Source organism: Oncorhynchus mykiss, chromosome 1 (genome assembly GCF_013265735.2).
Source record: "Oncorhynchus mykiss isolate Arlee chromosome 1, USDA_OmykA_1.1, whole genome shotgun sequence".
Lineage (NCBI taxonomy): Eukaryota > Metazoa > Chordata > Actinopteri > Salmoniformes > Salmonidae > Oncorhynchus > Oncorhynchus mykiss.
The window spans coordinates 21043876-21061375 of record NC_048565.1 but is presented as its reverse complement, the minus strand read 5'-3'; the positions used below and the strand labels follow the sequence as shown (position 1 = coordinate 21061375).

Sequence of the window (17500 nt, the reverse complement as noted above, 5' to 3'; positions counted from 1 at the left end):
TGAGTCATAAGGAAGAAAATGGGAGGCGAAAAATACAAGATTTAATCTGAATCTGTAGTTCAAATTGGCCTTTTATCCTGGTTCATCAGATGTGGAGAGCATGGTGGCTGTACAGTTCATGACTGGAGGGGGACTGACGAGAGACGCCTGTTCAATTCAATGGAAGAGGCCTTTTCACTGAACTCTCATTCAAACAGTCAGGTGAAACGAGTAATCAGAGGGAAAAATAGGAGAAAAAGACCTTTGACGTCCATTTTTTATTCTCTCTCTCCTTCGCTCTCTCGCTCACAGGCAAAGTTATATCAAGTGGTCTTGAGCCAGGAAAGCCCCTCCGGCGGAACCACACACACAGACATGCGCTCTCACACACACACACACACACACACAGTGCGGGTTGGCTGGTTCTGGGACTGGGAGAGGGAAGAGAGGGCTGGCAGCGCTGGGTCCCTGGGCTCTAGGGCCAGGGGCAGTGCTGGGAGACCCCTGCTAGCCTCTCTCCTCCATATTGATTTGCTACTCCGCGCTGCCAAGGAGCAACTTGCCAGCGGGGATGAGAGCCTACTTTGCCTCCCCTCGCCTCGACTCGCCTGCCCACTCCGCCGTTGCCTGGCTGGCCCCAGCCAGCTCCCTGAGACCCCTGCACGGAGCAGAGAAGAGCCAGAGAGCCTATGGCCATCCACTACTGGGTTCACCTGCTCCCTGGTTCACCACTCACTGCTCCATTCTTTTCCTCTCCTTCCACCCACTCCCACTCTCCTTCTCTTCCGAATCTTCTTTCTCTCTGTTTCTCCTGCTCCTGCACACAAACAACAAGAGACAAGGAGAAAAACAACAAGTTGAGCTTAAGTTGCCCACTCCGGATGTCAACCCTGTGCTTTGATCAGGGAGATGTGGGGGTGAATATTTTGGCACCATCTCAATTTGTGAGATGACTCTCAAACCCACCCACCACCACCCCTCCCCGCGTGAGGAAAATCTGAAATGTTGAGTTAAGTGTGTCAGGCAGGAAGAAACCGGCAACTGTAATCTGAGCTATTAGCTTTCCCTACAGCCAGTGACAGCATCTGGTCCTATTATAAAAATCAGCATAGTGCTGGTGGAATTCATAAACATAATCCTGTTTACCAATAACCTCCTATATCCCCAACCCCAAAGGTCCACCAAGTTTGGGGTATTTTGCAATTACCAGTATATAGGTAACCCCCCCCCCCCCCCCCCCCTAAAATAACAAAAACTGTGCAATAGAGAAAGTCAAACTCTGCTTCACTGCCTTAGCTGTGCCGGCACCGACAGAGATGGTCGCTTTGCGTTCCTAGGAATCTATGTAGTATTTCGTTTTTTTATGTATTATTTCTTACATTGTTACCCCAGGAATTCTTATGTCTTATTACATACAGCCGGGAGGAACTATTGGATATAAGAGCAACATCACCTCACCAACATTACAGGAATATGATTTTCCCGAAGCGGATCCTCTGTTTGGTCCACCACCCACGACAATTATTGATCTCATCACAGCCGGCGACCAAAAACAACGGCGACACAGAAGGGTCAGACGGTGGGGTCTTCTGGTTAGGCTCCGTAGATGGGCACATCGCCCACCGCTCCCGAGTTTACTACTAGCCAATGTCCAGTCTCTTGACAACAAGGTAGACAAAATCTGAGCAAGGGTTGCCTTCCAGAAAGACATCAGAGATCGTAACATTCTATGTTTCACAGAAACATGGCTCACTCGGGATATGTTATCAGACTGGGTACTGCCACCAGGTTTCTTCAAGCATCGCGCCGACAGAAACAAACATCTCTCTGGTAAGAAGAAGGGTGTATGCCTTATGATTAACGAGACATGTTGCAATCACAACATACAGGAACTCAAGTACTTTTGTTCACCTGACCTAGAATTCCTTACAATCACATGCTGCAATTCTCTTTGTGTCACGGTCTTCCTCCTCTTCATCTGAAGAGGAGAGGCGAGAAGGATCGGAGGACCAAAATGCGGCGTGGTATGTGTTCATGATGAATATTTAATTAAAGAAAGTACTGAACACTGAATACAAAAACAATAAACAAATAACGACCGTGAAGCTAACATAAGGACTGTGCTGACACAAGCAACTAACATAGACAATCACCCACAAACAAACAGTGCAACCCAGGCTACCTAAGTATGATTCTCAATCAGAGACAACTAATGACACCTGCCTCTGATTGAGAACCATACTAGGCCGAAACATAGAAATCCCAAAATCATAGAAAAACAAACATAAGACTGCCCACCACAACTCACGCCCTGACCATACTAAATAATGACAAAAACAACAGAAATAAAGGTCAGAACGTGACACTTTGATTATAATCACAGTCGTGTATACCCCCCCCAAGAAGACACATCGACGGCCCTGAAAGAACTTCATTGGACTCGATGTAAACTAGAAACAACATATCCTGAGGCTGCATTTATTGTAGCTGGGGATTTTAACAAGGCTAATCTGAACACAAGGCTCCCTAAATAGTATCAGCATGTCGAATGCGCAACCCGGGCTGGCAAAACCCTGGATCATTGTTATTCTAACTTCCGCGATGCATACTAAGCCCTCCACCGCCCTCCTTTTGGAAAATCTGACCATGACTCCATTTTGACTCCAGCCTATAGACAGAAACTAAAACAGGAAACTCCCGTGCTCAGCTATGTTCAACGCTGGTCCGACCAATCGGATTCCACGCTTCAAGATTGCTTCAAACACGTGGACTGGGATATGTTCTGCATAGCGTCAGACAACAACATTGATGAATACGCTGATTCGGTGATTGAGTTTATTAGCAAGTGCATCGGTGATGTTGTACCCACAGCGACTATTTAAACCTTCCCCAACCAGAAACCGTGGATTGATGGCAAAACTGAAAGCACGAACCACGGCTTTTAATCAGGGCAAGGCGACCGGAAACATGACCGAATACAAACACTGTAGATATTTCCTCCCGCAAAGCAATCAAACAAGCTAAGCGTCAGCATAGAAACAAAGTAGAGTCGGCACAGACACAAGAGGTATGTGGCAGGGTCTACAGTCAATCATGGACTACAAAAAGAAAACCAGCACCGTCGCGGACCACGATGTCTTGCTCCCAGACAAACTAAACAACTTCTTTGCTCGCTTTGAGGACAATACAGTGCCACCGACAAGGCCTGCTACCAAAACCTGTGGGCTCTCCTTCACTGCAGCCAACATGAGTAAACATGTTAACCCTTGCAAGGCTGCAGGCCCAGATGGCATCCCCAGCCGCGTCCTCAGAGCATGTGCAGACCAGCTGGCTGGTGTGTTTACGGACATATTCAATCAAACCTTATCCTAGTCTGCTGTTCCCACATGCTTCAAGAGGGCCACCCTTGTTCCTGTTCCCAAGAAAGCTAAGGTAACTGAGCTAAATGACTATCGCCCTCACTTCCGTCATCATGGAGTCCTTTGAGAGACTAGTCAAGGACCATATCACCTCCACCCTACCCGACACCCTAGACCCACTACAATTTGCTTACCACCCCAATAGGTCCACAGACGACGCACATTGCACATTGCCCTAACCCATCTGAACAAGAGGAATACCTATGTAAGAATGCTGTTCATTGACTAGAGCTCAGCATTTAACACCATCGTACCCTCCAAACTCGTCATTAAGCTCGAGACCCTGGGTCTCGACCCTGCCCTGTGCAACTGGGTCCTGGACTTCCTGACGGGCCGCCCCCAGGTGGTGAGGGTAGGAAACAACATCTCCACCCCACTGATCCTCAACACTGGGGCCCCACAAGGGTGCGTTCTCAGCCCTCTCCTGTACTCCCTGTTCATCCATGACTGCGTTGCCATGCACGCCTCCAACTCAATCATCAAGTTTGCAGACGACACTACAGTGGTAGGCTTGATTACCAACAACGACGAGACGGCCTACAGGGAGGAGGTGAGGGCCCATGGAGTGTGGTGTCAGGAAAATAACCTCACACTCAATGTCAACAAAACAAAGGAGATGATCGTGGACTTCAGGAAACAGCAGAGGGAGCAGCCCCCTATCCACATCAACAGGACAGTAGTGGAGAAGGTGGAAAGTTTTAAGTTCCTCTGCGTACACATCATGAACAAACTGAAATGGTCCACCCACAGAGACAGCGTGGTGAAGAAGGAGCAATAGCGCCTCTTCAACCTCAGGAGGCTGAAGAAATTCGGCTTGTCACCAAAAACACTCACAAACTTTTACAGATGCACAATTGGGCTGTATCACCGCCTGGTATGGCAACTGCTCCGCCCACAACCCTAAGGCTCTCCAGAGGCCAGCGAGGTCTGCACAAAGCATCACCGGGGGCAAACTACCTGCCCTCCAGGATACCTACACCAGCCGATGTCACAGGAAGGCCAAAAAGATAATCAAGGACAACAACCACCCGAGCCACTGCCTGTTCAATAAAATTTGATTTGATTTGTTTTTTATTTAGCTATTTGGCACATATTGAATATGGTGGTATACAAGTGTGTTAGCCAGTGTCTTCAGAAACTTTGTTAAAAAACACTTTTGTATTGTCTAAAATTATTCAAATGGTTTCAGCACCCTCTTATTATGTTAACGGTGTGGGGGACATTTCTTCATGCGCTCAGGATCCATTATGTTCTTCAACTGTGAAAAACCATGGCCAAACTCAACCCTGTCCATCCCTTACCTTCATCACACCACTACCACCACACAACCTGGAGGCCTCCTCTCTCCTCCTCTCTCCTCCTCTCTTCCTCTCTCCTCTTCTCTCCTCCTCTCTCTTCCTCTCTCTTCCTCTCTCTTCCTCTCTCCTCTATCCTCCACTCCTCCTCTCTCTTCCTCTCTCCTCCTCTCTCCTCTCTCCTCCTCTCTCTTCCTCTCTCTTCTTCTCTCCTTCTCTCCTAATCTCCTCCTCTCTCCTCCTCTCTCCTCTCTCATCCACTCCTCCTCTCTCCTCCTCTCTCCTCTCTCTTCCTCTCTCCTCCTCTCTCTTACTCTCTCCCCCCCTCTCTCCTCCTCTAACCTCCTCTCTCTTCCTATCTCCTCTCTTCCTCTCTCTTCCTCTCTCCTCCACTTCTCCTCTCTCGTCCTCTCTCCTCCTTTCTCTTCCTCTCTCCTCCTCTCTCTTCCTTTCTCCTCCACTCCTCCTCAACTCCTCATCTCTCCTCCTCTCTCGTCCTCTCTCCTCCTCTCTCCTCCTCTTTCCTCCTCTCTCCTCTCTTTCCACCTCTCTCCGCCTCACTCTTCCTCTCTCCTCCTCTCTCCTCCTCTCTCTTCCTTTCTCCTCATCTCTCCTCCACTCCTCCTCTCTCCTCCTCTCTCTTCCTCTATCCTCCTCTCTCTTCCTGTCTCCTCCTCTCTCCACCTCTCTCCTCTTCACTCCTCCTCTCTCCTCCTCTATCTTCTCTTTTCCTCTTCTCTCCTCCACACCTCCTCTCTCCTCCTCTTTACTCATCTCTCCTCCTCTCTCTTCCTGTCTCCTCTTCTCTCCTCCTATCTCCTCCTCTCTCTTCCTTTCTCCTCCTCTCTCCACCTCTCTCCTCCTCTTTCCTCCTCTCTCCTCCTCTCTCTTCCTTTCTCATCCCGTCTTCTCCTCTCTCCTCCTCTCTTATACCCTCTCCTCCTCTCTCCTCCTTTCTTCTCTCCTCCTCCTCTTTCCTCCTCTCTCATCCTCTCTCTTCCTTTCTCCTCCCCTCTCCTCCTCTCTTTTCCTGTCCCCTCCTCTCTCTTCCTTTCTCCTCCACTCATCCTCCACTCCTCCTCTCTCCTCCTTTCTCTTCCTCTCTCCTCCTATCTCCTCCTTTCTCCTCCTCTCTCTTCCTCTATCCTCCTCTTTCCTCCTCTCTACTCCTCTTTCCACCTCTTTCCGCCTCACTCTTCATCTCTCCTCCTCTCTCCTCCTCTCTCTTCCGTTCTCCTCCTCTCTCCTAATCACTCTTCCTCTCTCCTCCTCTCTCCTCCACTCCTCCTCTCTCCTCCTCTCTCTTCCTCTATCCTTCCTCTCTCTCCCCTCCTCTCTCTTCCTTTCTCCTCCTCTCTCCTCCACTCCTCCTCTCTCCTCCTCTCACCTCCTCTCTCTTCCTGTCTCCTCTTCTCTCCTCATATCTCCTCCTCTCTCTTCTTTTCTCCTCCTCTCTCTTCATGTCTCCTCCTCTCTCCTCTTCTCTCATCCTCTCTACTCCTTTCTCCTCCTTTCTCCTCCTATCTCCTCCTCTCTCTTCCTCTCTTCTCCTCTCTCCTCCTCTCTCTTCCTCTCTCCTCCACTCCTACTCTCTCCTCCTCTCTCTTCATTTCTCCCCCTCTCTCCTCTCTCCTCCTCTCTCTCCCTCACTCTTCCTCTCTCATCCACTCCTCCTCTCTCCTCCTCTCTCTTCATCTATCCTCCTCTCTCTTCATGTCTCCTCCTCTCTCCTCCTCTCTCCTCTTCTCTCCTCCTCTCTACTCCTTTCTCCTCCTTTCTCCTCCTCTCTCCTCTCTCTTCCTCTATCCTTCTCTCTTCTCCTCTCTCTTCCTCTCTCCTCCACTCCTACTCTCTCCTCCTCTCTCTTCCTCTCACCTCCTCTCTCCTCCTCTCTTCCTTTCTCCTCCTCTCTCCTCCACTCCTCCTCTCTCCTCCTCTTTCCTCCTCTCTCCTCCTCTCTCTTCCTGTCTCCTCTTCTCTCCTCCTATCTCCTCCTCTCTCTTCCTCTCTCCTCCACTCTCCTCCTCTTTCCTCCTCTGTCCTCCTCTCTCCTTCACTCCTCCTCTTTCCTCCTCTCTCCTCCTCTCTCTTCCTTTCTACTCTCCTCTCGCTTCCTCTCTCCTCCTTTCTTCTCCTCTCTCCTCCTCTCTCCTCCACTCCTCCTCTCTCCTCCTCTCTCCTCCTCTCTCTTCCTCTCTTCTCCTCTCTCCTCCTCTCTCTTCCTCTCTCCTCCACTCCTACTCTCTCCTCCTCTCTCCTCCTCTTTCCTCCTCTCTCTTCATTTCTCCTTCTCTCTCCTCTCACCTCCTCTCTCTTCCTGTCTCCTCTTCTCTCCTCCTATCTCCTCCTCTCTCTTCTTTTCTCCTCCTCTCTCTTCTTTTCTCCTCCTCTCTCTTCATGTCTCCTCCTCTCTCCTCTTCTCTCCTCCTCTCTACTCCTTTCTCCTCCTTTCTCCTCCTCTCTCCTCCTCTCTCTTCCTCTCTTCTCCTCTCTCCGCCTCTCTCTTCCTCTCTCCTCCACTCCTACTCTCTCCTCCTCTCTCCTCCTCTCTCCTCCTCTCTCTTCATTTCTCCTCCTCTCTCCTCTCACCTCCTCTCTCTTCCTGTCTCCTCTTCTCTCCTCCTATCTCCTCCTCTCTCTTCTTTTCTCCTCCTCTCTCTTCTTTTCTCCTCCTCTCTCTTCATGTCTCCTCCTCTCTCCTCTTCTCTCCTCCTCTCTACTCCTTTCTCCTCCTTTCTCCTCCTCTCTCCTCCTCTCTCTTCCTCTCTTCTCCTCTCTCCTCCTCTCTCTTCCTCTCTCCTCCACTCCTACTCTCTCCTCCTCTCTCCTCCTCTCTCCTCCTCTCTCCTCCTCTCTCTTCATTTCTCCTCCTCTCTCCTCCTTTCACTTCCTCTCTCTCTTTCTCCTCCTCTCTCCTCCTCTCTCTTCCCTTCTCCTCCTCTCTCCTCCTCTTTCCTCCTCTCTCCTCCACTCTCCCCCTCACTCTTCCTCTCTCCTCCTCTCTCCTCCACTCCTCCTCTCTCTTCCTCTATCCTCCTCTCTCTTCATGTCTCCTCCTCTCTCCTCTTCTCTCTACTCCTTTCTCCTCCTTTCTCATTCTCGCTCCTCCTCTCGCTTCCTCTCTCCTCCTTTCTTCTCCTTTCTTCTCCTCTCTCCTCCTCTCTCCTCCACTCCTCCTCTCTCCTCCTTTCACTTCCTCTCTCTCTTTCTCCTCCTCTCTCCTCCTCTCTCTTCCCTTCTCCTCCTCTCTCCTCCTCTTTCCTCCTCTCTCCTCCACTCTCTCCCTCACTCTTCCTCTCTCCTCCTCTCTCCTCCACTCCTCCTCTCTCTTCCTCTATCCTCCTCTCTCTTCATGTCTCCTCCTCTCTCCTCCTCTCTCCTCTTCTCTCTACTCCTTTCTCCTCCTTTCTCCTCCTCTCTCGTCCTCTCTCTTTCTCTCTCCTCCTCTTTCTTCATTTCTCCTCTTCTCTCCTCCACTCCTCCTCCCTCCTCCTCTCTCTTCCTCTCTCCTCCTCTCTCCTCCAATCCTCCTCTCTCCACCTCTCTCCTCCTCTCTCCTCTTCCACTGTAACAAAAAAATCTATAAAATCCTCAGGGTTATTTCCACATGGAGAAAATAAAGAAATACACCTTCGGAGTGTCTGTAAGTATTTGGAAATTGGGAGTTGTCCACTGAGGGGTGAGATATGGGGACAGAGGGGGGACTGAGCTGTTGGGACAAGAATAGGGTGTGTGTAAGGGGTTCAAAGAGGGGGAGATCGGGGTGACCGGGGGAGAGGTGCATGTCTCAGACACAATAATACTATTCATTGGGCTCAGACATGGGTGTTAACTCCCCTCTGCTAGGACACAATGGGGCTCCCCGGCATTCAGACAGCCTTGGTGATATTGTTAGTTCAGGGCTGCATTCTCCAGGCCGCAGGATAAAGCGGATGCATTGTGCCGGGCCGGCAGGATGGATGGAGGGAGGGAGGCTTGAGAGGTGAAAGGCAAAGAAACAGAGAACAGTGTGTTTGTCTATCTGTCAGCTCCGAAGGAGAGGGCTGAGACAGAGGCAGAGGCAGAGGCAGAGGCAGGGGCGGTGGGGTACAGGGGGAACTTTCATTGGACATGCTAAAAAAAAGGAGAGGGGGGAGAAAAAGATCATGCTATAAAAATGATTGAAGCAGCCAAGTGCAGAACTAAAGAGCGTTGGAATGAAGGGAAAACAGAGGGAACATAGCGATGAAGGCATGGTGCGTTCTTCTAAGAGCGGGGGGCTTTGACATGGGTTTGCATATAGCTATAGTTTATAGACCCCAAAAATATAGCCTCTTCTTGGTAGAGGGAGACTGAATGAGAGAGAGAGCAAGAGAGAGAGAGAGACAGCAAGAGAGAGAAAGAGGGGGATAGAGAGAGAGAGAGAGAGAGAGACAGCAAGAGAGAGAAAGAGGGGGCTAAAGAGAGAGAGAGCGAGAGAGAGAGAGACAGCAAGAGAGAGAAAGAGGGGGATAGAGAGAGATGTGAGATGTAGCTGCAGCGGTTCAGATTGGGCACAGGTGCCAACGTCCAACTACCATGAGACATACTTTTTTCCTGCTAGATGCCCCATGTTTCCTCCCCAGACTACAGCTCCGACACAAATCCAGAAAGGAGAGGAGCAGCGAAGAGGGGTGAAAGTGTGTGTGAGAGTGTGTGTGAGAGTGGGATACCAGCGCAGTGGGCATGGCAGAGCGAGAACTGTCACTAGGAGATCCCCTTTAAAGAAACATGGAACAGATACACTGCGCCTTGTGCTAAGCCCCTCTTCGCCAACGCTAGCTACGCTATCACACACACAGAGAATATGAGCGTGGAGGCAGAAGAGGCTCAGAAGTGCATTATGAGATATGTCATGTGTTTATGAACATTCTAACCCTATTCATGCCAATGCTCAAAGGTTTAAAAACATTTTGGGAGCTAAAATTGATGAAGAAATGTTGTCTATTTTGTAAGAGTAGCCAAATCACTGAGGATTCAGATAGCAGTTAGGGAAACCATGACAATCAGAAAAAATCAAATACAAAAATAAACCTCAAAATCACAAAGGATCGCAGTGTGAGTACATGGTAGAAGTGACATCACAATAAAAAGGACACTGATCGTGATGCGCGCACACACACACACACACACACACACACACACACACACAGATAGCCACACACACACCGTGGATCTCTGCTTCCACTGCACACTATACAACCTGCTTTTATGAACAGTACTTTGTTTGTTTCCCCTCTGGTAAACTCTGACCAGTGGTTCCCATGGCAACCTTGCCTCCTCTCTCCCTGTGCGGGTGTGTGTCATCAAGCCAGTGGAGGTGTGGCTAGCTTTAGCTCTGGTGATATAGAGAGTCTCCCTGATCTCACTGCAGCCCATGAAGAGAGAGAGCGAGACAGAGAGAGAGAGAAAGGGAGAGAGAGAAAGAAAGGGGCGGGGAAGAGAGAGAGCATGAGCGAGAGAGTGACAAAGAAATGGAGAGAAAGAGTGAAACAGACAGAGAGACAGAGAAAAGGGAAGACGGAGAGAAAGAGATGGAGGGAGAGAGAGAGAGAGAGAGAGAGAGAGAGAGATAGAGAGAGGCGAAGAAGGGGAAGAACAGGCGAAGAACAGGAGATAGTGGGAGGCTAGCAGGAAGTGGGGGTGGTTCCTCAAGAGCTTGGTAGCTCAATATGTTACATGAATAACTGTGTCAATGTACATGCTTGTGAACTAACATATCAGTGGAGGCTGCTGAGGGGAGGATGGCTCGTAATAAAGGCTAGAAGGAAGTCAATGGAATGGTAACAACCACATGGAAACCATGTGTTTGATGTGGTTAATATCACTCCATTGAGTCCATTCCTGCCATTATGATGAGCCGTCCTCCCGCAGCAGACTCCACTGTAACATACCTATACACAGCCTACATCAACATAATGATGAACATGTGTGAATGTTTTTAAAGAATTTTGTGACACAAGCTCACATGATTAATCAATTACTGACATTATTAGTTTATCATTTTGATATGTGGAACATGAATATATGCCTGAGCCTAAAGGATATTCCCTGGACTCTTTATTCCATCAACATTAGTGCCTGGAACTCACTTCCACATGGAGCCTCTCCTCCTGTGTAGCTAACAATGTCACCTCCATGGGTATCTCAGTGAGTCGGTAAACAACCAAATCTAAATGCTATCTTAGCCTTTGATGAATCACAGAGCCCTTGCAGTGTGTCATTTGGGGTGGGGGGCATGCCCTACGAAAAATCTCAAATGGTATTTTATCCCCCGCGTAGTTCATTACCTTTGACCAGGTATGGGGGCAAGGGGGCTTATGAGAGGCTGTTGGGCCAAGCCAGGCCAGGACTGGGCTCTTGTGGGGGCTAATGCCCCTCAGTGGTGGAGGGGGACCAGGTCTTTGTCCCAGTGGAGGGGATTACACCGGCGGGGTGGCCCTAACAATGTCTCCCCTCCTGGGAGGGCTGGGCAAACCTGCTCCCCCCCAATGACGGGTGTGGTCAACTGCTCACTGACTCAATTAAACACAGTGAGAGAGAGGAGGAGAAGGAGGAGGATAGGAATGGAGGAGAGAGAGAGAAGAAGGAGCAGCATGGAGTGATATTCAACAAGGGTAAGAGGGTAACAGAGAAGGAGAGAAAGCGGGAGAGGGGAGGAGAGGATGGAGGTTGGAGGAGGAGAGGATGGAGGTATGAGGAAGAGAGGATGGAGGTAGGAGGATGGAGGTTGATGGAGGAGAGGGTGGAGGTTGGAGGAGGAGAGGGTGGAGGTAAGAGGAGGAGAGGATGGAGGTTGGAGGAGGAGAGGGTGGAGGTTGGAGGAGGAGAGGATGGAGGTTGGAGGAGGAGAGGATGGAGGTTGGAGGAGGAGAGGATGGAGGTTGGAGGAGGAGAGGGTAGAGGTAGGAGGAGTAGAGGATGGGATAGGAGGAGGAGAGGGTGGAGCATGGAGGAGGAGAGGATGGAGGTTGGAGTGGTGAACTCAAGGAGTTTTAGTAGGAGATCAGGGAGGAGAGGATGAAAGGATCAGGTGTGGTAGGAGGGAAAGGAGACCAGTGGCTCAAAGAACAAGAAGATAAATAAAGGAGTGAATGAGAAGTGAGGAAAGGTGAGCTAGGTGAGGATGACTCTGCAGGTACTGGATGTAAAATGTGTGAGTCGGAGGCCTTTCCTTATGCATTTCAATATCAAAGTCCTCATTATGCCCACGCACACCGCCCATTCAAATCCAATGACAAATGCACCAGATAATTCCATTAGGGGGACTTCTATAGAGGATATTTAGGGGACAGTTGAGGAATCCAGGTAACATAGCTCAACGCGGGCACAGACAGATATGGCTCCGTAACACTTATCAGGGATTTGGCAGCCCTGTTGATTGAACATGCCAAGTCCCATTTGTGGGAGGGGTGTGCGAGTTTGTATCGACACGCTGTAACCTTGTGGCTCCACAGAAGGAGACGTCAGATGTGCTGCTAGCGGGCACACAGGCAGACAGGCAGGCAAGCAGGAGAGGGTGGGTGGGTTGGGAGGCTCCCCTTCTCTTCCCTTCTCTCTACTTCTCTCTCTCCTACTCTCTTCCCCTCTTTCGGCCGCAGTGGACGGGAGCCCCCCTCCTCCCTCCATCCCCAGTGGTAGGGCTGCCAGACAGGAGTGTTCAGCAGCTCTCCGACTGTTATTGATCCTGAGAGCGAGGGAGCGAGCGGAATGGGGAGCCGGCTCCTCTCTCTCTCCACAACCCTCCACAACTTTTTCCTGCTCTCCCCCCACTTCATTTATCAAGGTTAAGGAACTCTTATAAAAAAGGGAAGAAGGGGTCACAGGGATGTTATTTGACTTCATGAAGGAAATCCTCCCTGGGCACTCCAGAAAAGAGGAGATTGCTCTTATTGGTAGAAGGTAGACCCCCTGCACACAAGCACCATACAACCACAGCCAGCCAGCCATCCAGACAGTTAGCCAGCCAACCAGTCAGTATGTCAACCAGCCAGTCAGCCAGCCATCCAGCCAGTCAGCCAGCCATCCAGAAAATTAGCCAGCCAACCAGCCAGTCAGCCAGCCATCCAGCCAGTCAGTCAGCCAGCCATCCAGACAATTAGCCAGCCATCCAGCCAGTCAGCCAGCCATCCAGACAGTTAGCCAGCCAACCAGTCAGTATGTCAACCAGCCAGTCAGCCAGCCATCCAGCCAGTCAGCCAGCCATCCAGACAATTAGCCAGCCAACCAGCCAGTCAGCCAGCCATCCAGCCAGTCAGCCAGCCAGCCATCCAGACAATTAGCCAGCCATTCAGCCAGTCAGCCAGCCATCCAGACAATTAGCCAGCCAACCAGCCAGTCAGTCAACCAGCCAGTCAGCCAGCCATCCATCCAGCCAGTCAGCCAGCCAACCAGCCAGTCAGCCAACCAGAATTAGCAGGTCCAGAATATGCCACAAGGATACTCAAGAGTGATGGAGTGATGGGGGGAGGAGAAGTGTACCTTTTCCTGCTAGTCAAAATCTGCAGTGAAATGACACTGTACTGAAAACTAATGCCCAAGATACCAGATGCATGAACTACCACAGCAAACCTTATTAACAGAAACGTGCTTTTAGGCTACAGTTCGACATGCTTTTCAACCAATAAGAGACTAGAATGCGGTGTCCCTTCTCTGAAAGGACTGGAAATGGTTCTACAGTGGAGTACATCTCTGGCTCTTTGTTGCTGCTTCTCTCTGCACATAAAGGCTTGGGGAGTCCAGGCAACAGGAAAATGCACTCCTGGCTGAGTCCTGTCGACTCGCTCCAAATGAACAGGCCATAAGTTCCAGCCTCTTTGTGCTGGGTAATTGCCACAATGCTTTTTATCGTCTAGCTAATTAAGTCAGTCTCGCCTTTGTCTTGTTCTCCAGCATCATTTGAGTGAGAGGAGAGAGGGCTGGGAGATGGCTGGGAGATGGCTGGGAGATGGCTGTGAGAGGGCTGGGAGAGGGCTGGTCAGGACAGGTATCTGTGTCCCCTTGGTTGTTTACTGGGAGAAGAGGGGCACGTTGCCTCTGCTTTCATGGGACATGTGGAACAATAAGGAGGGCAAACAAGGAGGGGGGAGCGAATTGAAGAATTGACTGTGACACCGCACTAGGGAGTGTATTGGCAGACTGCTACTATAGGAACAACAAGGCAAAACAATAAGGCTGTGGTCACTGTGCAATGTTGGAGGTCTGAGATTGAGTGGGATTTTTTTTTAAGTCAGTTTATACCTTGAAAATAGTCCAATCAGACAGCTTTGCAATCAGATCGCTCAAAATTCTGACCAATATTGATTTTCCTACCATTCAATAACAGCAATTTTTTAAACTAGTGTAGCCAAGAAAATGACTTTGTTAAATGTGCTCTTAAAACAATACAGGCCTTTATTAGAACACAGGAAACAGTTGCTCACACCATTCAATATCCTTGCTTGACTAACAGTGAGTCAGTGAGTAACAAAACTAGCCTAGGTTATTGGGGACATAGATTAGCAGTGTAACTGAAATTCCACTTTGTTATGTTGCTATGAGTTTGTGTGTGTTTTCCCCATTGCCTAAAGGGCTGCGGCAGTCTTTCACCTCTTAGACCAGGGCTGGTTGTCTGAGTCTCTACTCCACTGTGCACTCCACTCCAGGGCTAGCCGCTAGCCGCTTGACACATGCACCCCTCAACCCCCTAGCCTCCCTAGACCCCCAGCCCAATCTGAGCCCCTTTCCTTCCCACAGTCAAGGTTGAGACATAAACGTGAGAGCCAAAGAAGTAGGAGCAAACCGGATTATGGATCAGAGAATGATTCAATGGTGGCAACTGTTGGGGATGTAGGAGGGGATGCCCGTTTGTAAAAACTACAGAGGATAAAGAAACCGTTTTGGGGCATTAGCAACATTTGATTCGTTTTGATTACGTTTAGTGCTGATTAAATTTCAACCTAAAAATAACAACAGAAAATGTCTGATCTTTCTGAAGTTTCTTATCATTCAATAACTTTATAAAAAAACAGATCCTATGTGGCTTCTGTTTTTCTTCTCCAAATCCGATATGAATTTAATCTTTCACCACTAATGTATTGACCAATTGATGGTCATCCAGACTATAAGGACAGCAGGTCTCTTGGTGTGTCTTAGCAGGGCTGTATGCGTGTCTGTGTGTCTACTCACAGACAGCTTGTTAATTTGGAAAATCTAAGATTGTTGGAATAGAACTAGACAATGGCTCCAATGTGATAGAAATTTGTGTCAGTGTGCCCTCTGTACCTCCCTCTGTCTGACGTTGTCTGTGTGTGCATCCGTGTATCTGTCTTCTTTGTGTGCACACATAAACTAAATGAGCTGTGTGTATGCATTGTATAAGTACACAGGCCCAGTGTATATATTAGCAATGTGACTTGACCCTGGCCGCCTGAGCCACTGTTTCACGTTGCACTGGGCGTGGGAAAAAGGGGACACCTCTTTTCACAGCTGCTCTGGCCGTTGCATTGTACCATTGGAGGCCCGGATCCCTTGGCCCTGGCCCACCCTCACCCCTTTCACATTCACTACTCAGCCTGCTGCCTTTTCAGAGACCCCCCTCCTCCTCCTTTCCCTAAACCCCCCTTAATAAATACACCTCACCATTCAGCACCATGGTTTGCATAGCTGCCAGAGGCCTGCTCGGCTTGTAGAGACTGATGTTTTCCAGCTAAGAGAGAGAGAGAGAAAGAGAGAGAGAGAGAGAGAGAGAAAGAGAGAGAATATATTCTACATGTTCCTCAGTCACTGAACCAACTAGAGTTCCATGATCATCCGCAGCTCTCCACACCCACCGCCAGCCACTGATATGTCTCCTTACGGCCATTAGCCATGCTTTTCTTTTCTATCTCTCTCTCACACACACACTCTTTCTCTCTCGCTCTCCCCCTCCCTCACTCAGCAGCAACCAGCCCCACTGCAGATAAATGAAAGTCTATGTTAACATACGCCACTGCTCCCCACATAGTCCCCAGCTCCCCCGCCCTCACCTCCCTCCATTCACTGAATTCATTTGAAGAGATTTATTTCCTATCAAGCCGTATAATGCAGAGGCTATAATTTAAATCAACTTTTAAGAACAGCCCAGCAGAGCAGTTTATGCATACAAATCTGTACAGCTTGGAGGAAATGTTCTGCAAACAGAAGGCTTTCAAGCAGATGCTAACCTTGAGAACCATGGGTATTTGAGATTAGCTGTTATTGCTAAACCTCAGATCAATCACATTCTACCCATAACACATGCAATATTTGTTTGGGATACCGTCACAAATCTACCTCTGAGTAACAGTAACAAAATAGGATAAATGACTTTGTCTAAAACAGTGGAATTGTGGCATTCACCGTACAACCAAAAATGACAGGTTAGCAACATTGGAGGAGGACTTCAGGTTGCTGTTAGGGAGTGTTAGTGGGCATATCAGGCTGTCTCTACCTGCTGATGGTCTGAATGTGTTGTGGAAGTACAAATAAGTGCTCAGAGTGAGAGGGGGGTTCTTTTTCTCCACAGAAACAGAAAGGACTCCATCTTCTCTGTCCAACATGCCATGACGATGTGGAGTAGGGCTGAATTGGGTTTGGGGGGTGGAGGGATGGAGGGGAGGAGGAGATAGGGTGGACCGAATCTGAGGCACTGTAAATGAGAGGATTACCTCTTCCATCCTGGAGCTTATCCATAAACATAAGCGAGAGTGGTCGGGTGTGGAAATGCTGCTGTGTAAAATCACAAATCCTTGGCCTACTCTTCTTCCTATGTACAACTATAACAAAGTGACATACAGGTATGTGCAGTAAAAGGATATATAAGGCAATTAGGGCAATGTGCACATGTTATTGCATGGCTGTAGGCTAGCAACGCTAATTGTAGCTATCAAATCATATTGATGTGAATATTTTATTTACTGAATTGTCATGTCTCTATTTCAAATGCCCAGAAGATTTGCCTATCTTCTAAACCAAAGCAGGTCTTGATCGATCCATCTACTTTGCAAATATGATATTGACTCAATATGCTATTACACGGGCAGCTCTACTGAGTTGTGGCAGAAGAGCGAGGTTGAGAGGTGGTTGAATCGTATGGAGGATAGCCACAGGCTCGGAAAACCTTGCTCTTCTGCATCTGATTCTCAAATGCAAGGCTTCCTCTGGGTAAAGCTGATAGAGAACCCAGGCCCATGTCAAAAAATGTTGCTTGGGCTTGGAGGAAAAAAGGCATTTATCTTTCCTCTGATGAAGAACTTCCCTTCTCTGTGGACGAGCTCCATCACTCCTGCCTCTCCGTCTACTTCGTTTTTTTCAAGGAGGGTTAGCTGTGCTCAGTGACTCCCTGCCATTCACTGACCTGTGATAGTTGTTAGCATGCTGGGGCTAATCTCAGGGCTATCATTCGACACTAGGAGACAAACAGGGGAGAAGTATATAGAGTGAGTCACATAAGTAGCTGGTCCTATTTCTAAACATACATTGGTACATTATGCAAAACTGAATCTTTACATTTCAAGGTCAGAAGCGAACCAGTTTCCCTCGAGCACCTCTTCCCTGTCTTAGGTCAGTTAGGATCACCACTTTATTTTAAGAATGTGAAATGTCAGAATAATAGTAGAGAGAATGATTTATGTCTGCTTTTGTTTCTTTCATCACATTCCCAGTGGGTCAGAAGTTTACATACACTCAATTAGTATTGGTAGCATTGCCTTTAATAAGTTTAACTTGGGTCAAAACGTTTCAGGTAGCCTTCCACAAGTTGGGTGAATTTTGGTCCATTCCTCCGGACAG

General features: G+C 48.9%; 1 long non-coding RNA gene across 7 annotated transcripts in view; it reads right to left on the bottom strand.

Moving 5' to 3' along the window:
• LOC118945307 overlaps positions 1-17500 on the bottom strand; it is a 68003-nt gene that overhangs the window by 24834 nt on the left and 25669 nt on the right. For 6 of the 7 annotated variants that reach the window (XR_005040456.1, XR_005040444.1, XR_005040433.1 and 3 more), the window contains one exon: positions 1-796. This exon is cut by the window's left edge and continues 504 nt beyond it. This is a non-coding gene — a long non-coding RNA (uncharacterized LOC118945307). Of the gene's footprint in view, positions 797-1437; positions 2040-17500 lie in introns of those variants that run through there. The other variant, XR_005040447.1, reaches the window with a different exon arrangement.